The 26694-nt window shown below is 46.8% G+C and overlaps 1 long non-coding RNA gene across 1 annotated transcript; it reads left to right on the top strand.

Annotated features, from left to right (window-relative positions):
• Positions 1 to 7196: 7196 nt before the first annotated feature.
• Positions 7197 to 23994, top strand: LOC141256785 (uncharacterized). The gene is made up of 3 exons (XR_012317737.1): positions 7197 to 7393; positions 16244 to 16470; positions 23731 to 23994. It is a non-coding gene; the product is annotated as an uncharacterized lncRNA (long non-coding RNA).
• Positions 23995 to 26694: the final 2700 nt, after the last annotated feature.

The following is a 26694-nucleotide window of genomic DNA, read 5'->3' as shown; positions in this document are numbered from 1 at the left end:
GCACAGTCTCTTTCAGGCACGCAATACCCGTTTGTGGCGGGTTGGTTACTATCCTGCCGACTACGCCAAAGCTGACTTGCCCCCTGGGCCGTGGGGCACTCGGATCCGGGCAGTAGGGGAACGATGGGAGTAGTAGTGGCAACCCGGTTCCGTGGCTCAGGGTGGTCAGGCCAGTGGTAGTCCGTTATGTGCTGTTGATTATGTCCGACTACGCCACCCGTGGATTTGCGGTCATTAGGAACCGCCGCTGCAAGGCAGACCGCTGGGGCTGATGATGTATGCAGCTGGGATGGTGTGACTCCCAACGGGAAGAGTGCGGCCCCAGGGCAGTGTAGTGGATGGTGGGAGTGATGGTGGTGAGAGTCCCAGTGCTGATCGTGCTGGAGGAGCAAGGAGCACACAGGCGACAGGTTGCAGTCCAGGGTCTTTACTAGAACAGGTAAACTGACCCACAAACAGTCCCGGCTAGGAGGGGACCTGGATGTCTGAGAGCAATGGGGAAATTGGCCCTGGTCAGGGTGAGGGTGTAGGCCTACCGTGCTTTCTGCGCTCCTTCTGGCTATCTCCTCCTTATAGGGTAACAGCCCACATTTCCGAGCTTTCCGTGTACTCTCGCCTGTATGGGCGACGTGGATTCCTTTCGGCTCCCGGCCTGGTACGGCTGTGCTGGTCCCTTCTGTTGTGGCAGAGCCTCCAGGCTTCTTAGGCCAAGGAATATACAGTCCCCTGTGGACTGGTTATCTGCTGTAGGATGTGGAATCCTCCCAGCCTCAGACACCAAAGTCTGGTAAATTAAGTCCTTTATCTGCCAAGACAGGCTCACTTCGCCTCTTGTCTCTGGCTTGTGGCTCTCCTCCTGCCACACTTTCTCTTAGGTGCAATACAACTTTCTGTCCCTGCTCTGCTCTGGGACAAGTCTCAGTCCTGAGACAGGTCGTCCAGTTCTCCCTAACCCTGCCCCCAGCACCAGCTTTTATAGGGGCAGCCTGCTCCCCCTACTGGCCTGAGACAGGAAGTACTGCATGCTAATGTTCCCTTGACTAGAGAACCTCCTCCTTGCTCTCAGACACAGCTTTATTACATTTTGTGGCATCCAGGCCAGGGTGACACATATACAACTAACAAATAAAGGAGCACTCTGCAACGCTAAGTATGCAAACATGAAATATATGAAATTTGAATAGCATTACTGCTCTAGAAAATAGAAATAACTGAGAAATCTTATTAGAATTCTTAGCGCATTAATTGGCAATTCATGTGTACCTGGTAGCCACGATAAGGCGTTTCTCTTTATACCAGGACCCTGCCAATGTGAACTCCTCTCTAAGAGACAAAAGTCTGCATGTGTATGGGAAAGCAAGATCCTGCTGCAATTAAAACCGCCTGTGGTGCCTGTGGCGCTCTAAAATTTTGCAACTTTTGGGGGTTCTCATGCCATTTTCACCCAGCTCTGACAAAGTGGGTGGGGGACAGGGGGTATGGCAATCGTCCCAGGGGTTGGACTGGGGCAGTCATCTCTCCCTGTATATCGTCTCTGGGGGAAACCACAGGTTGTGAAATAGTCTCTCTGGGGGGCAATATTGCAACAGATGGGTCCTCAGTCTGTAGGGGAGCAGGTACAGCCCACCAATCATCATCTATGGGCGGGTCCGCTCTCCCTGACTCAGGTTCAGATGCCACCTCAATGACCGTGGGTTCTTCAAACTTACATCGTCGAAGCATGCTGCGATAGAGATTCCTAGTCGGCCCCCCAGTCCCCACCGGTTCCACCTCATACACGGGGCTATTGGGGTCCACCCTCCTTTTCACCACATACTGTACTGCCTCCCACTGGTCATCCCACTGGTCATTTATGACTGCCAGTCATAAATACCACTTCAGTCCCCGTTAGGTACTCTGCAAATCGGACGGTCATAGCCCAAACCAAAGCCAGTAGCTCTAGCCTGAATGAACTACAGTTTGTGGGATTATGCTCTGTCTCTCTTAGGGAACGGCTTCCATAGGTGACCACTCTCTCTCGGCCATCCTGTACCTGCGATAACACTGCTCCTAGACCATGCAGGCTTCCGTCTGTGTAGACCAGAGCGGACAGTGATTCTTTGATCCGGGGGAGAGGAGAAGCGTCACGTACTGTGTGAGCATTCAGTTTTCTATAATTGACACAGAAGCGGAGGGACCCATCCCTCTTACGTACCAATACCACTGGTGCCACCGAAGGACACTGGCTCTCTCAAATGACTTGGTTGTCCAACACGCTGGCCACCATGTCCTTTACTTCTTGGTACACTTTTGGAGGAATCTGAAGGCAGCGTTCCCGGATCGGAGGAGTATTCCCTGTTGAAATCTCATGCTCTATGGTAGAGGAGCATCTAAAATCTTCCCCATGATGAGAGAAGGCCTCCTGAAATTCCCATAGGGTATCTTCCAGAAGCCTCTGCTGAACAGGGGTCAGTGTCTTCCGATCCACCCCCATCCGATCCATTTTGATTTGGCCATTCCACTCAGCAGTCGGGTTTTCTTTACTGGACACTTCAACAGTGTCCAGGCTGAATCCCGATTGGGCTGGAGGTTGAATCCTGTTCTTCGGAGTATCTTTCCATTAGGCACATAGACTTCAGCCAGCAGCGTGCCCCTGGGTATAGTGATTTTGCTATCCAGCACGTTAATGCAACGGATGGGCACACAGCCATCTTTCACAGTTGCTAGCGCATGGGCTACTGAAGGGCTTGTCTGGGACTCTTCCTCGTATACCGGCTCAATCAGCACCTCCAATCCATTCAGCCTCCAGTAGGCTCCCACAGGTAACATCAGCAGTTGTTCTCTCTTTGGTGCAATCACCACTGGAATTCGTGAGGGTACTCTGACAGAACCCACGGGACGACCGGATGAGGCACTCTTCTGAAAGCTGCAACTTCTCACCACCTGCTGCAGGACCTTCTGGGTTGGCCGGTGGGTTGTCGTGCATTGCCAGTACCGCGGACCTTCCTTAGTGAACAGACGGTGATCCAGATATTATGTTCATTCCCAAGGTGATCCACCAAAATGACTCCTTTTGCGCCGATGTCTTGACCACATAGCTTCACTCTCATCCACACGATTCCCTTCACGAGCAGCTGGCCATTGTTTTCTGCTGTAACACAAACAACGCTCCCATCTTTGGGTTCCATCATATGACCGAAAGAACTCTCGAAGGCCTCTAGGGGCATAATGGTGCATTCAGACCCAGTGTCCACCAAACACCTCACTTTCTGCCCTTCAAAATCAGCCTCTAGCACTGGACTGCAAGAATAGAAATCGTGTTCTCCCCATTGTGGGCTTTGCAAATCGGAGGCCGCTGCAGGGCGCCCAGTTACTGCAGCGGTTGGTAGCTAAAAGCTGGCGCTGTCATCTCGAGGCCAGTCCCGACATCGCAGTCCCTGGCAAGGTAGCCAAATCGTTGACAATTTCTGTAGAAGGGCCTCCTGAGTCTCTGAGCACCAGACGTGTTTCCTCTGTTTGGCCTCTGCACCCAAGCTGGGACAGATGGAGGAGCTCGTGCAGCTGGAGGTGTCTCCAAAAGTTGGGCCGACCTCATTTGCATCTGGGACACTTGTAGCCGAAGATCTTTTATTTCTGCCCGCAGAGCCTCAACCACATCCTTCAGAGTCTCAGAGTCTTCAGAGCTCGTCCAGCTGCCCATCACTTAAGCGCTTCTCACTACTCTCTCGACCACAGGAGCGGACTCCTCTTCCCTCTCTATTGCGGCAAGGTAAACATTGTAAAACAGCAGATCAGCCGTCATCCGGGTCATCTCTTGCATCTTGTCCCGTAGGAATTTATTGGCTAATCCAGCAATGAACTGATCCTGCAATAGCCTATCCTGGAAAGCTCCCATAGCCTTGGGATCCCGCCGCTGTACTTCATTCAACGTTTCTTGCAAGGAATTGGAGTTTTGCATTAGAATCTCGCCTTCCCGCTGTGGTCGATTGAAAAAGAAACTTCGCAGTTGAGTCACTTTGGCACGCCCCCCATGGGTCCCTTCCAGCGGCGCGAGTATTTTGCTTAAGGTGTCCCTTTCAGACTCAGGTCACACCATTACTGTGCGTCTGGCATCGCCTTCTAAGGCATTTAGTGCTATTTCTGCTTGCAACTCTGGGACCAAGTTGCACATTTTAATAATACTTAGCACCCTTTCTGTCCAGTCTTGCAATGTCAGGTTTTTACCGTCATATTTTGGCAAATGCTGCAATATTGCCCCAGCTGAAAGGTACCCTTCTGGAACCGAGGCTGTGGCTGGCGGGTTCAGCACCTGAGCCGGGGCCACTGGCAATAAGGGATTGTCTCCCTCCATGTTCCTGTCTACAGCGATCGCTGTATCCTGCCGACTACGCCAAGTTGTAGACTGTGTACCGGGGTGGTCTCTCTGAGAATAGAGCGGGCCGAGGACAAAGAACATGACAGGGCAATTTGTTAAGAAACTAATTTTTACTAACAACAAAAACAATGTTAACCCGGAAACATAAGAAAGAAACACAGATAAATATCACACACACCTAGCCCAGATCAGCTAGGACCTCAGTGCTGCACAACCGATAGGCCCAGTATGTTCTATCAGATACACTATAATTTGCCTGACCTGTGGTTATGTCTAATGGGGTAACCGGGAATTTCTCAGAGCAAGGGTGTAATTAGATGAGTGCAAGAGGCAGCCCCTGCAGTGGTGCAGCACAGAGATTCACAAACTAAACAATTCTCTAAAATTACAATTCAGGTATGCTCTCTATACACAAGCTCACCCACTGAGGGGAGTATCTAGCTAATATTCACACAGCCCTATTAGCAAACAATGTCTCTAACCGAGAATTTATGTTTGGCGCTAAATTCTGTCTATAGACTGCGTGCATACGCCCACTGGGATCCCTGTGGTGTGGCCTGAGCTCAGGACTTACTGGCCGTTAACTGATCACTGAAAAGGCTGTCTGATCGTCTGAACGGCCATTTAGCTGGGAGACCGTGGAGTGGATCCTGGTCATCACCTGAAGCACAGTTTTAGCCTGACAGGCTAGCAGAAGACCAGTCACATCACAGCTAATGCTTTTGGGGGGAATCCAACTCTGCATCCAGCCGTAGTCGTCTCCCCAACATGTTTCTTCTTCTCTGAGAGGAATTACAGGAACAGTCTGTCTCTGACAGGAACCCTCTGACGTCTGTCTCTATTCACTGTCTTTACAACTGTGCTCTAAGATGGCCGCCTTCAACCCTCAGAAATCCTTCAGTTTTTCAACTGACTCAAACCGGCGACTCAAACCGGTTATTTTCCTGTGTGTCAACTGACACACAGGTGACAATAGTATGAATGTGCAAACCGCTGCCATCTAATGGCCAAAACCCAAATAACATCTCTTATGTTTATACATGTAATACATATCTGCTAAACACCAATAACATCTTTTATGTTTATACATGTAATACATATCTGCCCTAACACCGATAATATCTTTTATGTTTACAAAGGTAATCATATCTACTAAAACAGCTTTAGATGGGAGTGGAGTGGGAATCTTCAACCACCCCCTCACAAGGACTGGATAAATTATGTTATTCAAGTAGTAGGGACTTGTCACTGTACTATTCACAAAGTGTAGGGTAGTTCTGTATTGACTACACCAGCACCTCCAACGGCTTGTCTGGTGACAACAGTGGCAGATGTAATACAGTGGCTGATGGTGGCCCTGTAATACTTTCATGCTGCCTAAATTGCATTGGACAGTATGCTGTAGACAGCTGAAGAATGGTCTATCTCAAGCTCTTAGGAAAGACAGGGTATCTAAGTGGAAGGCTGCAGTCCAAAAAGCAGAACTCAGCAATTCCTTAAAATGAAGCTTTATCCCAAAATTGCAACCGTGTACAAAAACCAGTGGGTTAGGGACAAAGTTCAGCTATGAGACTGCTATTTCGTATGATCACCATGCTTCCTCAGGCCTACTTGTGTCCAGTGGTGGACTGTTTTACACTATACCAAATTAATATTTGCTTCTCTGGGACAGTGAAATGATAAGTGTCCACTACCCTGGGTTACCAGAGATGCTAAGATAAATGTCTGCATCTGGAGGTTAGTGTCTCCATCTCGGGTGATCTAAGGCTGGGAATGGATTAATGTCAGTATTAAAGGATTATTGTAAAAAAGGATTATTGTTGTTTATTGCGTCCTGTGCGTTACTCATCTCTCCAGGGTCCAGCTTTGGGCTTGGAGCAGAAGGGATTAGACTAGAATGGACAGAGATCCCCCCTTCTTAAACAGACTGCTACTCAGGATCCCCCCTTCTATCACAGACTTCTCCTCATGTCACCCCTTCTCGCAGAGTGCTTCTTATGCCTCAGCTCTATCACAGACTACTCCCATGGTTTCCCATCATGCTCACACATACTGCATCCCATGCTTCTCTCTGTTACACAGACTTCTAATGCCCAAATGCCTTATTTTAAAGGCTATTCCTATCGTTCCCCATATTTCTTTTACAGACTATTTCCATGGTTCCCCACTCTAAAGGATTGCTCTTCAGTTGCATGGACATCTGTTCGTGTCCTTTCTGCTACACAAGCTACTCCCCATGCCCACCTTTGTCACACAGACTGCCTCCTCTGCCCACCTTTTCACAGATTGTTCCATCATGCCAACCTCTTTTGCGCCGACTGCTCCCCTTGCCCCTTTCACATAGACTGCTCCTTATACCCCTTTCCCACACTGAGTTCTGGTTATTAGGTACATAGATGATCTGTTGGACCTTGTACTTAACATTTTTACACTTGGCACATTAACTTTGAATAAAAACCTATATAAATCAGGGACCAGTGTCCTCTTCTAATTCCATATCATCCAGCAAAATCCAGAGCAAGTTCCATATGGCTATGGAGCAATCACAGCCTGGATTCTTCAGTGCAGCTTTTCATGATTCCTTTCATTTGTACAACAAATAATAATTGATTGTTAAATGTTTTAGGATTGTTTGATATACAGAAAATAGAAATGTTTTTGTTAGCACAAAGCAAAGTAAGCTTCGTAGCTGGAGGGGGGAATTTATTGTCGTGGGAGTGTCACTTCTTCAATTAAGAGAACTTGACAGTGGTCTAGCAGCAATCTGAATGTATGCAGAGTTATGTAAACTCAAACATTTATATAATGTGCCCTGTCTTATGATACCTCATTTATAAGACACTGTCAGTTGTTTCTGGACTACGCACACCCATGCATAAGACAATGTAACACTGCTCCTGTCCTGACATGACTGGAAACTTGGAAAAAAGCCCATTATTGTGATGCAAGGAAGTTATATTTGAGGAAATGATGAGCACAGGATATCGGGCTGGAGCTCTTCACTTACATGTTGGATATCATACCTGCAACTTCTAAGCTGTGAGTAAAGGACATGTAGACTTTGTCATAGACACTGGTAGGGACGATGCTCGTCTATACTGTGCCTATTTGTCTCATTCAATTAAGGTTGAAATGCTATGGTGAGCACTTTCTCCTTCGCCTATTGTTTGTTATCTTCTATAGCTTCCTTCCATATTCTCACTGTCCTACTAGACACTCCTCAGTTGCTCAATCTTGTACGTTACCTTGTTGGCTCTAGTCTACTCATATAGTTTGACCAATTTTTTTTTCATCCATTGTCAGAAGAGATTTCAACTAAGGTAAACGATGACTTTTAGAAATGTATGCATACTGATGGTGTTGGAATTGTTTTCTGAATAGTGAAATTAGCAAAAATTAGAGAATTTGCAACTATATGAAATGAATATACGTATTAAAGTGGATATAAATTGCGCTAAGAATACTTTTACACATTTTTTCTTCTGGCCAATAAACTGTTCTGAAGAAGGTAGAATTGAGAACTGGAGTTGTAAAGCTATTAGCAGATTTTATAAGTGGGGTCATCATCTGAAAATGTCTGAGATGTGATTATTCTAAAATAGGATTTATTAGATATATTCAGTAATTCAAGTACTTTTATAATTATCTTTGCAACATTATAAGCAAAACTAAAGTGTCCAACTTTACCCTAAGACAATCTTTTTGAGACCAACCCCACTTACAGATTTTTCTGTGACAGATTCCACTATTTTGTGTGTGTATATTGGCCTCTTTATTAAGAGGCTAATTCCCTTATAAAATTATTTTCCACCACAATTTTGGTTGGTGGACCTAAGGAGTTTTCATTGCATGGTCTTGCCACCCATCCTCTAAGTTTTTGCAGTCATTTTGCAATGTAGTTCTTGCCTGCAAGGTGACAGGTTATAGGCATAGGGCTAAATTCATCAAAACTAGCGTTTTGCAAGCCAGTTTTGATAAACCATGCTTTGGAGTAAGATACACCAAATTCATTGAGGGTATTTTAGCTGCCATGCAAAACTTTTAAGAAATGTACTCCATCATTGGCAGAAGTATATTTCTGTTGTAATGTAGACTGCTTTTATGGCACTTTTGAACCTCTGCCATCTTTTTAAAAAGTTGTTAGAGCTGGCTGGGACTGGTGTAATAACAGCAACAGTCACGGCATTTTTGTTTTCAAATATTTTTATTGATTTATATTATAATAAGAAGAGAGAAGATTTTTGAGCAACATTTCAAACAGATTTACATTAGAATTTTGGGCCATGGTTTCAAAGCATTTAAACCAATCCCAAAATATCATGATATATGTTGTACTGAGCACAATTCAAGCAAACAAAATAGAATATGAAAGAGAAACTACTTGAACAAAAATATAGACAATAGAATTATTCCATATAATTGAATTTTTATTAAGGACACCAAAACATGACAAGATTAATTAAAAAACACAAAATAACAAGACAAGATCGAATAGACTACAATTAATTAAAAAACAGGAGACAGGACAACATACACAGTATAACGGCAGTATAAGTAAAGTGCAAATGCTTGGTAAAGTGGAGTAATGTTTAAATATTCATAGCAATAGTACTATTTAAATAATCATAGCAATGGTGGCTGTATATAAGATTATATAGGGTGCAGTGCACATAAATAATCTACCCGTACTAAAAAGTGCAGTACATTAAGTATAAAAATCACACATAGTAAGTCATGTAGCATCGGCGTCTCTGCCCCGTTCTAGGCAGAGACGCCGTCCCTCTCACCTCCCCGCTCCTGGCGCGGCGTCCTCCAGCGCTGCTCTCCCCGCTGCTTCCGGCACGCGCTCCTTCCCCGGCAGTGTGCTTAGGGCGCGCGCGCGCGCGCTCCCCCTCTCTTAAAGGGACCGAGCGCGCCGTCCTAAGGAGTCCCCGGCCAATTGCTGGAGGACCTCCCATATAAAAGGCACCTCCTCCAAAATGGAGGTGCCCGAGCAATGTTGTAGCACTGTTCACTACTCTGCTTCAGCCCTCAGGTCCCGTTGCCAGTTACCTGCCAGATACCTGCCAGATTCCTGCCAGTCTGCTGTCTAATTCCTGCCTATATCCTGCTACCTGCCTGCTAGCCTGAGGTCCGACGGTCTGCCTTACTACTCCTGTCAGTCTGTCTAGGGACCAGCTTGCCCGCTCACCTGGGAGCGCACTCCTGCTACCTGCCTGCTAGCCTACCTGGAGGCTCTGCCGTCACGTGCTGTGACCACCTGCCTGTCCAGTGACTCCTGCCCGCTCACCTGGGAGCGCTCATCTGCTGCCTGTCTGCTAGCCTACCTGGAGGCTCTGCCGTCACGTGCTGTGACCACCCGCCTGTCCAGAGACTTCTGCCCGCTCACCTGGGAGCGCTCATCTGCCACCTGTCTGTTGGTCTTCCTGGAGGCTCCGCCGTCACTTGCTGTGACCACCCGTTTATCCAGAGACTCTCGCCTGCTCACCTGGGAGCTCACGTCTACCATCAGCCGCCACAGGTCGTACCAACCCTTTACCCAGAGACTGCCCCGGTCACTTGCCGTGACCATCTGCCCGTTCACCCAGAGACTGCCCCGGTCACTTGCCGTGACCATCTGCCCGTTCACCCAGAGACTGCCCCGGTCACTTGCCGTGACCATCTGCCCGTTCACCCAGAGACTGCCCCGGTCACTTGCCGTGACCATCTGCCCGTTCACCCAGAGACTGTCCCGGTCACCTGCTGTGACTGCCTGCCTGGTCGCCACCCGCTCCCTTACAAGGACCGCCCCCTTGTATAGTAGCTCAGAGGTTCCGCCTCCCAGACCCGTTACAGTTTGCTCGGGCCATGGAACCCGGTGGCACCCAAGCTCCCTCGCTCTCTGACCTATACCATGAACTCTCCCGTCAGAGATCCCAGCAGGAGTCCATCCTGAACCACCTGCGGAATGTCAACTCCCGCCTGGACACACTGTCTGCTCCACCAGCAACCACCGCTAGTGTCACGACTCGCGCCCCGGCAGCACCGTTGCCCACCAATACCATGGCATCCTGTCTCGGACCCCGGCTGTCTGCACCTCCTCGCTTCGGAGGGGACCCCGCTCAAGCTCGGGGCTTCATAAACCAGTGCACCCTGCACTTTGAACTCTTGACTCACCAGTTTATCTCCGACCGGGCCAAAGTGGCATTCATCATGTCCCATCTCACTGGGGAGGCACTGGCATGGCTTAACCCCCTGTGGGAGAGAGGGGATCCCCTGGTGTCCAACCTGTCGTCTTTCCTCATTGCTTTCCGGAGAGTCTTCGATGAACCGGGACGAAAAACCTCATCTGCCTCCTCTTTGCTACGTCTCCGTCAAGGGAGTCTCACCGTGGGCCAATATGCCATACGGTTCCGCACCCTCGCTTCTGAGCTTGCCTGGGATAATGAGGCCCTGGTGTCCGTCTTCTGGGAGGGCCTTTCCAGTCGGATTAAAGATGAGCTCGCCGGTCGGGATATTCCTACCACCCTGGATGACCTGGTGTCGTTGGCTACCCGGATTGACATCCGGTTTCAAGAACGCACCAAAGAGACCACCCGAGAGAGAAGGTTTCCCCGCCTAGCTCCTACTTTCCAGAAACCTGTCTCCTCTTCTGTCACCCCCCGGGCACACTCACCCGAGCCCATGCAGGTCGACCAGACCAAGATGGTCAAATCTCGCCAGGAGTCTCGCCGAGCCGAGGGGAGCTGCTTCTATTGTGGCAGTAAAGAGCACTTGATTCGTTCCTGCCCGGAGAGGCCGGGAAACTCCAGTGTCTAGGACCGCTCGGAGAGGTCGCCCTAGACAAAAATAAATCCTCTCCAACCCTGACTTTGTCTGTATCTATCTCCTGGGGAGAAACCCGTCACTTTGAACTCGCCCACCTGGATTCTGGATCCGCTGGAAACCTCATCTCTCAGTCCCTGGTTGAGAAATACCGTATTCCCACCAAGTCTCTAGCTGAACCCTTGTCGGTCGCCTCAGTGGATGGAAGACTCCTTCCGGTGACCATCCTGCTCGCCACGGAACCCATAACCCTGCAGGTGGGAATGCTGCACTCTGAGGTAATCTCCTTCCATGTGTTGCCCGGACTCTCCCACTCCCTATTGCTAGGTCTACCTTGGCTCCAAACACACGAACCCGTGTTGAACTGGCATTCCGGTGAAGTACTCCGGTGGGGGCCGGACTGCCATAAGACCTGCCTGGTTCCGGTTCGTCCGGTTCGTCCTCCACCTACCCCAGCTAACTTACCCGGTCTTCCGGCTCCTTACTGGACCTATGCTGACGTCTTTGGTAAGAAAGAAGCAGAGACATTGCCACCTCATAGGCCATATGATTGCCCGATTGACCTGGTTCCTGGCGCCACTCCACCCCGTGGGCGTATTTATCCGTTGTCTGCGGCCGAAACCCGGGCCATGTCTGAGTACATAGAGGAGAATCTGGCCAGGGGGGCTGGAGCCGGATTCTTCTTTGTCAAAAAAAAAGATGGCTCGCTACGCCCCTGTATTGACTATAGAGGACTCAATCAGATCACGGTTAAAAATAAATACCCCCTTCCGCTCATCTCCGAGTTATTTGATCGCCTTAAAGGCGCCAGGATCTTTTCCAAGCTGGATCTACGTGGAGCGTATAACCTGGTCCGTATCCTTCAGGGAGACGAGTGGAAAACGGCATTTAATACCCGTGACGGACACTATGAGTACCGTGTGATGCCCTTCGGTCTCTGCAATGCTCCCGCCGTCTTCCAAGAACTGGTCAACGACATCTTCCGTGACCTTCTTTACTCCTGCGTGGTGGTATACCTGGACGATATCTTGGTCTTCTCTCCGGATCTTCCCTCACACCGGAGGGATGTTCGTCAGGTCCTGCTGAGGCTCAGGCAGAACCACCTCTATGCTAAATACGAGAAGTGCCTTTTTGAGCAGACCTCTCTTCCATTTCTGGGCTACGTTATCTCCCAGACGGGTTTGCGAATGGATCCCGAGAAGCTCTCTGCTGTCCTAAAGTGGCCCCGGCCGGAGGGCTTGAAGGCGATACAGCGATTCCTGGGCTTCGCTAATTACTATCGTCTCTTCATTCCTCACTTCTCGTCTCGGACTGCGCCCATATCTGCGCTCACCCGTAAGGGAGCAAATCCCAAGGTATGGCCACCCGAAGCTGAGGAGGCCTTCCTTTCCCTGAAGCAAGCCTTCTCCTCTGCCCCTGTGCTGCACCGTCCGGACTGCAACAAACAGTTCTACCTGGAAGTTGATGCTTCCTCCTCTGGAGCCGGAGCGGTGCTCACCCAAAAGTCTTCTTCCGGGAGAATGGTAACCTGCGGCTTCTTCTCTAAAATCTTCTCCTCCTCTGAGCGCAATTACTCCATTGGAGACCGAGAACTGTTAGCTGTTAAATTGGCGCTGGAGGAGTGGCGTTACCTGCTTGAAGGGGCTCTATACCCGGTGATCATCTACACGGATCACAAAAACCTGGCATATCTCCAAAATGCCCAGAGACTTAATCCACGTCAGGCCCGGTGGTCTTTGTTTTTTGCCCGCTTCGATTTCATCCTTCATTTCCGCCCGGCGGACAAGAATGTCAAAGCTGATGCCTTGTCCCGATCCTTCCTGTCCTCCGACCAAGAGGAGGAGCCTATGCACATTATCGACCCCTCCAAGGTGATGAATGTGGCCCCCCTGGATTTGACTCGTCTTCCACCCGGCAAGACGTTCGTGGCGCCTCCTGACCGTGAGAAGGTTCTTCACTGGGGTCATTCTTCTAAACTTGCTGGCCATGCCGGCCAAAAAAAGACCTTCCTACTCATTTCCCGGCATTACTGGTGGTCTACCCTGCGTAAGGATGTGGTAGACTTCGTCTCTGCATGTTCATCTTGTGGCCGCAACAAGGTTCCCAGACACTTACCAGCTGGTCATCTCCTGCCGCTTCCCATACCTGTTGCCCCGTGGCAACACATCGCTATGGACTTCATTACCGATCTTCCTGTCTCTGCCGGGTGTACTGTCATTTGGGTGGTCGCTGACCGCTTTTCTAAAATGGCCGACTTCATTCCCCTGCCTGGTCTTCCATCTGCACCTGAGCTGGCTAAGGACTTTATCCGCCATATCTTCCGTCTTCATGGCCTACCCCTCCACATCGTGTCGGATCGAGGAGTTCAGTTCACCTCGCGCTTCTGGAGAGCCACATGTAAACTGCTGGATGTCACCCTGGACTTCTCCTCCGCTTACCACCCTCAGTCCAATGGTCAAGTGGAGCGGATCAATCAGATCCTTACCAGCTATCTCCGGCACTTTGTTAATGCCCACCATTCTGATTGGGTGGACCTCCTCCCTTGGGCCGAGTTCTCTTACAATAACCACGAGAGCGAGTCCTCTTCCAAATCCCCGTTCTTTGTTGTCTTTGGCCAGCACCCCCGGATTCCGTTTCCCGTCTCCGCCTCTGTGGACAACCCTGCCGCGCAGTCTCTTGTCAGCAAGTTTTCTACCATTTGGGAAAGTACTAGATCCGCACTTCTTCTGTCCTCCGAGCGGATGAAGAGATATGCTGATAAGAGACGTCTGGATCCGCCTCAATTCCGTCCGGGAGACAAGGTTTGGCTCTCCTCCAAACATGTGCGGCTCAAGATACCCTCCTACAAGTTAGGTCCTCGCTTCATCGGCCCATTCGAAATCCTCAGGCAAATAAATCCGGTGGCCTACAAACTGAAACTCCCGGCCACCTTACGGATTCCTAACTCCTTCCATGTGTCTCTCCTCAAACCCGTTGTCTTTAACTCTTTTTCCAATAATCCAGGTGCCCCTCCTGCTCCGGTTTCTGCTGATGACGTCTTTGAGGTAGAGAGTATTCTGGCCTCCAAGAGGGTAAGAGGAAAGACCTTTTTTCTGGTAGATTGGAAGGGGTTTGGTCCTGAGGAGAGAACTTGGGAACCCAGGGAGAACATCAACGCCCCGCTTCTCCTTGAGAAATTTCTTTCTGGCCAAAAAAAGAGGGGGCCTAAAGGGGGGGTACTGTAGCATCGGCGTCTCTGCCCCGTTCTAGGCAGAGACGCCGTCCCTCTCACCTCCCCGCTCCTGGCGCGGCGTCCTCCAGCGCTGCTCTCCCCGCTGCTTCCGGCACGCGCTCCTTCCCCGGCAGTGTGCTTAGGGCGCGCGCGCTCCCCCTCTCTTAAAGGGACCGCGCGCGCCGTCCTAAGGAGTCCCCGGCCAATTGCCGGAGGACCTCCCATATAAAAGGCACCTCCTCCAAAATGGAGGTGCCCGAGCAATGTTGTAGCACTGTTCACTACTCTGCTTCAGCCCTCAGGTCCCGTTGCCAGTTACCTGCCAGATACCTGCCAGATTCCTGCCAGTCTGCTGTCTAATTCCTGCCTATATCCTGCTACCTGCCTGCTAGCCTGAGGTCCGACGGTCTGCCTTACTACTCCTGTCAGTCTGTCTAGGGACCAGCTTGCCCGCTCACCTGGGAGCGCACTCCTGCTACCTGCCTGCTAGCCTACCTGGAGGCTCTGCCGTCACGTGCTGTGACCACCTGCCTGTCCAGTGACTCCTGCCCGCTCACCTGGGAGCGCTCATCTGCTGCCTGTCTGCTAGCCTACCTGGAGGCTCTGCCGTCACGTGCTGTGACCACCCGCCTGTCCAGAGACTTCTGCCCGCTCACCTGGGAGCGCTCATCTGCCACCTGTCTGTTGGTCTTCCTGGAGGCTCCGCCGTCACTTGCTGTGACCACCCGTTTATCCAGAGACTCTCGCCTGCTCACCTGGGAGCTCACGTCTACCATCAGCCGCCACAGGTCGTACCAACCCTTTACCCAGAGACTGCCCCGGTCACTTGCCGTGACCATCTGCCCGTTCACCCAGAGACTGCCCCGGTCACTTGCCGTGACCATCTGCCCGTTCACCCAGAGACTGCCCCGGTCACTTGCCGTGACCATCTGCCCGTTCACCCAGAGACTGCCCCGGTCACTTGCCGTGACCATCTGCCCGTTCACCCAGAGACTGTCCCCGTCACCTGCTGTGACTGCCTGCCTGGTCGCCACCTGCTCCCTTACAAGGACCGCCCCCTTGTATAGTAGCTCAGAGGTTCCGCCTTCCAGACCCGTTACAAGTCATAATTAGAAGGCAATCATAATCAGTGATTAGGAATCCGTTTTATTAAAAAACGCAACATTGTCAATAGAAGGAAGTTTACCAACCTGAATTCATGCTGTGCATGCCGTAACTGCTACCTCACACTCCAACGCGCGTTTCACACGTTGCTTTCTCAAGGAGTGAATAAGTAGGAGGGACAGAGTAGTGTTTATATAAGCGGTTGAGAGTTGATGGACCAATGTCTATATACTTACACAGGTGCCTATTTACTGGGCGCATGTACAAGCTGCTGCTGTAATGGCGCTCCCATTGCATATCTCACAGCGACGTCACAAGAGGGCGCGGTCGCGACATCAGTGACGTCACGGGCGAGGCGCGCAAAGGGAAGCGCGCTCACAGCGAAAAGGATGTCATGCGCACAGCACCTGGACATGTGCCTGGTAAATAGGCATCGTCTACCCCCAAGGTATGTAATAGTGGGCCACCCCCTTTAACCAAGAAATCATAAAATAGACCATAATAATATCATTATAACATAGACAGAAGATAAAAACTTTATTTTTTCATGGACAATGCCAATAGAGGCAAGTGTTTAAATGTGTCATCAGTGTAAATTGTTAGTGTCCACATTTACAAACCACAGAAATAAATCAGTGTATACAGTGCATATACTTAATTATAGAGTTCACCAAGAGATTGCTAGTAGAGATTGCACAAGAAGCACAAATACAGGATTGAAAATGGGTGTGAAAAATTCTATAAAAGTCCCTGTCTCCATGTATCCATAGGGCTTGCCCATCATCTTACGTGGAGTCTTCATCAATAGTTGCCAAGTTGACATCAGCAAGATTAAGAAGTCTCCCACACCCTTCCAACGTGGATGAGGTGTGTGCTACACTCCCCTGTACAGCAAAGACGCCAGCTGATGTAAGATTTGTTTGGTTGAAAGTAGTCCAAGTCGTGGAGGATGAGTGGCTGCAGTTGTCTGCGTCCGGAGACTGATTCAGAGGATGAGGTGAGTGATCTTGTCTCTTTGGTCTTCACTTCTGCAAATTACTTATTGTTTCAGAACGACTAACAACTGTATTAATTCTGCATACATACGCATACTTGTGGAATTACTTGGCATGTGAGCATGCAGCAGCAAGTCAACGCCTTGTGAGACTGTATACTTACCTGAGACTGGAAGCGAAAATCCAATGATATCACATCTCTGCCTTGTATGAAGTGTGATATGATGTTTTTCAGGCAGCCTATAAAAAACTGGACTATCTGCTATTCTGTTAGGCCCACGGGTGAAAAACTTACTAATGATTTGATTATAATCTCCTCTCAACAGACATAACTTTTTATGTATACTTCATGGTACAGTTTGCAGAGGGCTTGTGAACAGCAACTATAACGAGTGAATGTGTACAGTAAAATGCCAGAGACTCATATGTCTGACATATTATAAGTTGTGGAGATCAAATCTGAAACCTTCTGAGTTTCTGAATAACTGTACTTCGGACTTGAGACTACAAGAACCATATTAACCCTGGGTCAGGCGCATCTCTGGCACTACCGAGTTCAGGCGCAGAGCACCTGACAGGCACAGGTTAGAGAGTTGTCTATAATATCTAATTATCTCAATTTCTGGGCTCTAAAAGTAATCAGTGACCTTCATAGGGATGTATTAAAAGAGAGAGAGTACACAAAATCAGATGCAAAAAAAGTTTTCAGGACATAACTATTACTAAACATTAAAATTAGGTAAAAAACTTAATGGTAAGGCACTTAGATGCTACTGGAGTCATATTCACTCTGAGAAAAGCAAGGTTGGCAGATCATATTATCATATCAGAGATTATTATTATGTGTTTGGGCCCAATGTGCCTGAGAGGCCATTTCTAAGAAACTCCTACTTATTTCTACCAAATATCCAAAAACTTAGCACTGTTCATTCATAGAAAGAAGCAAAATAATCAATAATGATGAAAAAACCCCAGAAAGTATGGAACCTTCAAAAATGAGAACCTTCAGGCGCAATTGGCCTGAGAGGCCATGGAGGTCACACCAGCTCTCTGTAAGGACAGTGGTAAAATTGAGTGGAGGGAGGGTTTCTAACAGCACCTAAAGATAGGAAGGGGAGAGGCGGGATTCCCTGTCGCCTTGGAGAGGAGGGGGAAACAAAAATGTGTGAGCTGTGCCCGTCAGGCCTACTACGCCTAACGTAGGGTTAAAGAGCCACTGACCCTAAAAAAGATTTATAAAATTTACAGCTTACAAAGAACTGGAAATATTATTTATCATGTGTGTAACTGATTAAACCTGTCGTTTGTCATCATGTTGGAACATGCTGTAGTCCCCACCAACCTGAATTGACTGAAAAAAGGGAATAGGACGTATACTGGATTTTTGGTGTAAAGGGGCTGTACTAACTTTGAAAGTTATTATCTATTAATAGGATAGAGAATAACTTCCCGATCTCTTGGTGTCCGACCGCTGGGACCCCCACCGTTATCGAGGACCAGGGAGCTGAAGAGCCCCCTGTTAATGGAGCGGTGGTCCATCATGCGCACCTCTGTTCTATTCATTTTTAATTGGCGTGCCGAAGACCAGTCGAAAGCTGCGCTCACCTTCCTCCAGCGGTCCCATAGAGAATGAATGGAGAAGAAGTGTGCATGATTAACCACCGCTCCATTCAGAACAACCCCTGTTCTCGGGATTGGTGGGAGTCCCAGTGGTCGTATTCTAGAAGTTTGTCCCTATCCGTGGTCTATGTGTGCAGCTCTTTTTTTAGTGCAGCTTATTAGGTGCACATTAGAAATATACCAGAAAATCACTAGAACTGGACAGAAGGTAAGACCAATTACCCAATTACTAACTGCACCTCGCTTTTATTAAGCCACAATTACATTCTTTCACCATGCTTGCATATACCCTAACAGTTATTGCTCCCCTTGTCCTTACTCTCCTTTGCTATGCCCAAATCCCAACACCCTACAAACAAACATTTATCTCCACATCTAACCCTCTCCCCCCACTTGACTTAATTTGCCAACCTGCTCCTGAACATTAAATCCCTAGTTTTAAGATATAAAAAAAAAAGCTGCACACTCTCCTTCTCCTACCTCCTCTCTTATCTTCTCCTCGCTGCACTCCCCCAATCCTGGTCTTCCGCATCTAATACCTACTAATGTTTCCCCTGCTGTGCTGTATTATGGTGGCCTTCTTTGTAACTCTCTTCTACCATGCATCAGTTATTGTTCTGGCTGTCCCTCTCATGCATAGCAGAAGGCGACAAATCAATAGACAACCCTGGAACACCAACCTCACAAAAAAGCTGCGGAAAGCATTCAGTGTTGCAGAGTGGCACTGGAAGAAAATACACTCACATAATGACTTCACCACATTCATATAAGCAATTTTCTCATTCAAGTCGGCCCTCACCTCTGCTAAACAGAAATATAATACTTCACAACTGTCTTATCTTCTCTATCCTATAACCCCAAAGAGTTATTCAACACTTTTAATTCCTTCCTTCATCCACTGTTGCCGCCTTCGAACTCCCTCATTCCAGACTTTGCTTTATACTTCAAAAACAAAATCGATCACATCAGACAAAGCTTTAATGTTCTACCAACAAGACCGCTCTGCATAACAGAGAAATGATCTTCCCTCATAACCTTCTTTCCCATCATCACTATGTATGTATTTAATATGTATGTAACCCCTTTTTACATGTACAGCTCCCTAAAATGAAGGGTTCTTTAAATGGAATCCATCAGCAGGTTTTTGCCATGTAATCTAAGAACTGCATGAGGTAGGGGTTAAAATACTAAATTCAACGCTGTGTCATTTATTAAATTGTGTGCTGTTGTTTACTTACACTGAAGGTTTTACCACTAGGAGATTATCATTGCCAAGTCTGATGTACTCCTGACTGCTAGTCCTACCTCGACCTCTCCTGTGATAAGCAGCTCACTGTCAATAGACTATGTACATGCAGAGCCTAGCGTGGGTGCGGTTAGTTTTCTCAGCTCTGCTGCTTTCTACATCTAAAAACACTGATTGTGTCAGAACTGTTGAACCCAGTAAACTAAGTGATACATCGTTGGAATCAGAGTCTCTTTGCCTACATCATGCTGCTATCATATGAGGTAGCAAAAGCTACTGTCAGACTCCCTTTAAAAATAAACATTAATAATAATAATCCTATGGATAGGGAAAACTTGCGGTTGGACTCCCCAATGATTGGGAAGTTATTCTCTATATTATGGATATCGGATAACTTTCAATCTTGGTACAATCCCTTTTTGGCTGCATGGGCCATAAATCGAATAGCACGGGTCTTTAACATTTGAAAAAACTGACACCTCTGTGTTCCCTATATAGTAACTTAGACATGCTGTTGTTTGTCAATATGTTGGTGGATTGATACTATCGTATATTGTATCTGGTGCAGATCATTGCAAAAGTTATAGAAGCTGGCCCATCAAGAAGGGCAGCAAAGAAGCCACTTCTGTCCAAGAAAAACAACAAGGACATTGACATTCTGCGGGAAATATAGGGTTGTGACTGCAGATGACTGAAACAGGGCCAGGACAAGGTATTTTGGTGCCGTAGGCAGATGAAGCCAAGACACAGCTTCCCTCCTCACACCCTAAAGCAAAGAAATGGCTCAGAGACTAAGGTAACAGGACCCCTAATGCACCTCCCCCACTTCCCATCCGATGGGTCATATAGCAAACTCTGAAGACCACTTCCATTAGAATTGTTACCTTCTCACAAAAAAAGTCATCAAAAGTGAAAAACAAGTGGTGTAGTTTAGGGATGTGACTTATCAGGGAGTGCTTTCAAAGGTAGATACAGAATCAATAATTTTTTGCGGACCATTTACACAATACAGGGGAAAAAATAGCGATTTTCATCCATGACGTCCTATATTTTTAATGAAGAACCCAAGGAGAGTTATGGAAACTAATAAAGCGTAAATATAATTGGGGCCGTTTAATTTCAATTATGGTGTCCAGCATTGGGCAGATACCCTAATGGAAAATAAACAGAACCCCATTATAAATAAAGGGATATGTCTGATGGTTTTTGTGTCCATAATGCAACAAATACAGCTTGCACAAACTGAAGGTGGTTCTGGTGATGTATTCTAGTTCTGGTGACATATTCATGTACTGATGGTTGTTCTGGTGCTGTATTCACGTAGTGATGATGATTCTGGTGATTTATACATCACCATAACCATCATCAGCACATAAATACAAAGCTAAAATCATCATCAGTACATAATTAGAGCACCAGATTCATCAATAGTACATGAATATGGCACCAGAAACATCATCAGTAAATAAATGTCACCAGAACCACCATCAATACATGAATGCGTCACCAGAACCACCATCAGTACATGAATGCATCACTAGATCCACCATCAGTACATGAATACATCAACAGACCCACCATCAGTACTTGACTACGTCACCAGAACCACCATCAGTAAATTAATACTTCACCAGAACCTCCATCAGTACATGAATACGTCACCAGAACCACTATAAGTACATGAATACATGACCAGAACCAAGAGTACTTGAATACAAGAACCAAGCTTAGTATGTCCTTAACAATGGTAAGGTGATACTGGGAGTTGTTATTAACAGCTGTCATCAGAGTGCGGACCATACAGAAACCACAGTATTGATGAGAATTAGTCAATATCACAAATAAACATTTACATCCAGGTACCTTAGAGATTACATCTTCTCTGGAGTCGTCTCTTTGTTTTCATCTCCATTTTGTCTAGATGCCATGATGACTTTTTACATCCACAGTTGGTGTCTGCAGATCTCCCTCTTCTCCGGTCTTTTGCAGCACATCCCCACACAGTGATCTTAAAAATAAGAGTGTTATTAAAATGCCCTCTGCATAAAAATATCTGTTCATATTATGACCTAAATAAGCGTATATGACCTCCACATGGTCTGCCATTATCAGCTATAACTGCCACACCATCCGCCCTTATGAACCCCAGCCTATACCATGGTTGTCCTCTCTCTAATTTTCCATTATACTTTCTATATTTCCACACTGTCCCCATCATGCTAACCCCTCTCCATATTGTGCCTCTATTTTATGCTGTCTCCTCTCCATATCCATTCTGTGCCCCCTCTTCACACAATGCCCTCATGCTACCCATCACGCTGCCCTTTTCAAACTGTAATCACTTCTCACACTGTCCCCCTACACAGTATGATGGTCACCACATCCACCCATACGTATGATATCCACAAGAAGCCGTCAATATATGGTATTGTTACCAATACAACCCCATATATAGCATGATGTCCACCACAGACCCACATAAATAGTATGATGTCCACCACAGCTTCCATATATAGTATGATATCTGCCACAAACCCCCAGAAATAGTATGATGTCTAAAACAGCCCCAATGCATACTATGATGACCCCCCAGCACCCCATACAGTATTATGGCCCACAAACAGCACCCCAAACAGTATGATATTCACTACAGCCCCCTATCCAGTATAGTCACCACAGCCCCCAGTATAATCACCTCCACATCCCCATATACAATATGGTCACCACAGCTCCTCATATACTTTGCTGTTCCCCCTCACAGCCCCTCATTTCATGGCCCCCCGCACAGTCTCTCATTTCATGCCCCCTGCACTGCCCCTCATTTTATTTCCCCAATCTGCACAGCCCCTCAGTTTATTCCCCATATGCACAGTCCCTCATTTTATTACCCCCATCTGCACAGCCCCTCAGTTTAATCCCCCATCTGCACAGCCCCTCAGTTTATTCCCCCATCTGCACAGCCCCTTAGTTTATTCCACCCCATCTGCACAGCCCCTCAGTTTATTTCACCCCATCTGCACAGCCCCTTAGTTTATTCCACCCCATCTGCACAGCCCCTCAGTTTATTTCACCCCATCTGCACAGCCCCTTAGTTTATTCCACCCCATCTGCACAACCCCTCAGTTTATTTCACCCCATCTGTACAGCCCCTCATTGTATTCCCCCCTGCACAGTCATTGTATTCCCCCTGCACAACTCCTCATTTTATTCCCCATCTGAACAGCCCTTCAGTTTATTCCCCCATCTGCACAGCCCCTTAGTTTATTCCACCCCATCTGCACAGTCCCTCAGTTTATTTCACTCCATCTGCACAGCCCCTTACTTTATTCCACCTCATTTACACAGCCCCTCAGTTTATTTCACCCCATCTGCACAGCCGCTCATTGTGTCCCCCCTGCACCAACCCTCATTTTATTCCCCCCCATCAGCACAAACCGCCCACTCATTTTATTCCCCCTCCACCTGCACAGTAATGTGAAAAAAAAAAAAAAAGTTCATACATAATCTCGGCTCCAGTCCACCGTTTCATCTTCTGTGAAGTGCAGCAGTGGACGCTGAACGGCGTGATGACGTCACTCCATTGCGCTATCCAACGTGTCCTTCATGCGCCTACTCCAACAAGGCACAGGCCAGAAGTTGCCTGCATCTTGCTGCAGTTCCCGGAGGATCAGGGGGCTGATTGCAGCTCCTCTGCTCCTGTCCCGGGCTGCGCACACAATTGTATTCGTGTCTGAAAGACGCAAATACAATTGAGTGCAGGGAGGGAGCAACGGCGCAGGCAGAGATAGGGGTGAGTGGTGTCAGTGACTGATATCGCTCACCTCCATGCCTGCGCCCCCGCCATCGCTCTGCCGGAGGAAGGTGCTGTGCAGCTGCAGACATTCAGCAATCTTTTTATAATAAAGTACGCCCCCTCGGGTAGGCAGGAGGTGACACCCTAGGCAGGCTTACACTGCCTACCCCTTGTCCCAACTCTGGACTGAAATAAAGTTATTTTCTCTGATGAAGCCCCCTGCAAGCTGTTTGGGAAATCTGGAAGAATGATTGTCCGGATGGAGAAGAAAAGGTGAGCGCTAGCATGAGTTCCGTGTCATGCTAACAGTAAAACATCCTTCAACCACTGCCAGAGTGAAAGACAGAAGTGTTGTAAAATAAAGGTTAACACTGTGAATATTGAGCCTTTGCATAAAGTTGATGCATTTGTCAACAACAGTGCAAAAATTTAGTATTAAGTATAATTGTACTTCAGTAACCATAGAAACATCTGAGTAAAATACCTAAAAACACTAAAGCAGAAAACTTTGTGAAAACCAAAATTTGTGTCAGTCTCAAAATTTTTTTGACGATGATGATACTTACCATTGCCGACACTAATTGCTTAATGTTCTCTTACTAGTACAGGGAAAATCCTGAGCAAGAGCCAAACGAAGAAGTGGTCAACAAGGTGGAAGAAGATGTGATCCTGTCTGCAGCCGTTGCAGGTGCAGCATACAGAGCTCAGAACAATCGAGATCGAGAAAAGGAACGACAAAAAATAAGGGAGCGGGAAAAAAAGCGCGAAAATGAAAGGCATAAAGAAAGAGAGAAAAGTATGGAGAGGGAAAAAGAGAGAAGAAGACAAAGAGAAAGACAGAAACAAGCAGAGAAACAAAGACAGAAACAGGCTGGCAAATATAGGCAGAAACAAGCAGAAAAACAGAGACATAAAAAAAAATAAATAGCCAGATTTTGTCTGTATACAAGTTATATTTCTTGTGTATCCTTGAAAAAAAATCATAAAAACAATTAACCTTGTGATATCTGTAATAACCCGCTCTCTAGGTGCCATTTCAATATATGAAAAAATAAATAAACGATTTTATTGTAGGTTAAGCGGACTCCAGCACCCACAAAATGTATTTTAAATGGACTATACAGTGTTGTAAGGGACTTAGCCCTGATAACAACCATACCAGCACTGTACCTGTCACTGGCACAGGGCCTGAGAAAATAACTTTTCATGCGGATGCAAATGAGGAGGCTCCTGTGCATGGCCAAGAGTTTGGTGCACTGTTATGCCCCCTCATTTGCATACTGAGGCCCTTCCCCCGCTTCTGATTGACAGCGCTCGCTTCCCACAGATTGTTTGGGTAGCAAATTTAACCATTGCACTTGGCCCCTTACATTGCATCCTGTTAGAGGTGAACCATCTTTACTGTAACCCTAGTGTATCTCCACACATTAAGCGGACACTCAGATTTCACGGATATACCAGCAGATCCAGACATAGATTATTACCTAGGTCAATCAAAGGGGCTAATCCATGTCTTTTCTGTGAGGAATCTGTGCTAACAATGAGCGTGCAGAAAATTTTAAAATCCACAATATAGTCATTATTATTTATTTCTCTGCATGCCAATGGGATTAGAAATACGCTGCTCACTTGCATTGAATGCAGAATATCAGTGGATTTAGGTGCTGGATCTTGAATGTGTGAACATAACTTCCCATCAGGGCTGTATTAACCCCTCCACGACATGCGCCATGCATGAACCGCACTGCGGAAGTCTGTTCCCACATACTGCCGTACATGTACAGCATAGGCGGCATAATCATCAGCGTATCTCAGCTATACATCATAGCTGACACTCTGCTGTAATGGCCACGATTGGTGCTAGTGCAGATCGTGGGCGTTCAACCCCTCTGATGCCACTGTCAATAGCGACAGTGGCATCAATCTGCTTGTAGATGAAGGGGGCTCCCTCTCTGCTCCCATCGGCACAACACGATTGAAATCGTTTTGTGGCAATGGTCTTCATGGTGACCCCAGTCCATAAAATGGCCACTGGGTCACCCAGGTACGGTGGCCTGCAAGGAGCTGTCTTGAGCAGGACCTGACACCCCTCCTGCCTGTGTCTGATTGACACATCTGATGGTCTGCAATGCAAAAGCATTGTAAAGTATTAGACCAATGAAAGTGAATGTCGAATACTGGGACTAAGTAAAGAAAATAAGGGAAAGTAAAAGTTAAGTTTCTATATAGCTCTGTCGATAAAAAAGTAAAAAAGTGAAAGCTATCAGAGTATAATGATGGAAAAACAAATGAATGTAAAAAATAGATTTCAGTGTGCAAAAGTAGCAAAACATAAAAAACCCTATATAAATCTGGTATCACTGCTATCAAAATGACCCGAAGAATAAAGTTGCCTGATCACTTGTAACGCACAGTGAATGGCGTGAAAAAGAAAAAAAAATTACAAATTTCGGTTTTTTGTTCAATCTGTCAACCCCAAAATGTAAAAACAGAAAGCATTCAGAAAATGTTCTGTAGTCTAAAATAGTACAAATAAAACACAAGCCCACACTGCTCGTTCAAAGGAAAAATAAAAAAGTTATAGCTCTCAGAATATGGCGAAGAAATAAAATCCTTTTTTTTTTGTAAATCAGTATTTTAGCATGCAAATTATGAAAATACTTTATTACCCTGGTGTCACTGTAATTGTACTGACCCAAAGAATAAAGTCATCTAATCATGTTTACTACCAGTAAACAGTGTAAATTGACATAAAAAATGAAAAAAAAAATTCCCAAAATTATAATAACATAGTAACGTAGGTTGAATAAAGACCTAGGGTCATCCAGTTCAACCTTTCTCCCCCAATTGTACTCCCTACACTAACTTACTAACTTACTGGGTCTAGACCTCACAATGTATTATTACCATTTTTATTATTGCCGCCTTATTCCAATTAAAAATGAACCCGTTTATAATTTTTTTGATTAGTTTTATATTTTGTATTACTCTTGTGATTCTAATAATGGTATTACTAAAATCCCTATGCCTAAATCTGTTGATCCAGAAGAAGGCAAAAACCCCAGGACACATTCAGCCAATTTGCATCACGCGGAAAAATTCTTTCTTGACTCCGAGGAAAGGCGATCAGTCCTAGAACCCTGGATCAAACCTAATTATGCTACTAGTTATGTAATTACTATTATCGTATTAAATGTACTACTATAGGTGTAATATTTTGTCTAATTTAACTGTAACCCACAATGTTATGTGTATCGAGGAGATTGTCCAGCCCTTCTTTGAAAGCTGTTAGTGTCGGCCATCACTACCTCTTGTCGTCGGCATTCCACAGTCTGACTGCTCTGACTGTAAAGAACCCTTTTCTGTTTAGGTGCCGGAATCGCCTTTCATCCACCCATAATGAGTGCCCCCTGGTCGTTAGTATGGTCTTTGGAAGGAATAAGTCATGTGCTAGTCCTTTGTACTGACCACACACATATTTATACATGTAATTGAGATCCCCTCTGAGGTGTTTTTCTAAGCTAAACAAGCTGAACTTTTTCAACCTCTCATCATATGAGAGGCCTT

This window comes from Phyllobates terribilis, unplaced genomic scaffold (assembly GCF_046119375.1).
Source record: "Phyllobates terribilis strain yellow unplaced genomic scaffold, ASM4611937v1 Scaffold_1__5_contigs__length_1240528914, whole genome shotgun sequence".
In the NCBI taxonomy this organism is placed as follows: domain Eukaryota; kingdom Metazoa; phylum Chordata; class Amphibia; order Anura; family Dendrobatidae; genus Phyllobates; species Phyllobates terribilis.
Note: the sequence above shows the minus strand (reverse complement) of the source record. Positions and strands in the feature narration are given on the sequence as shown.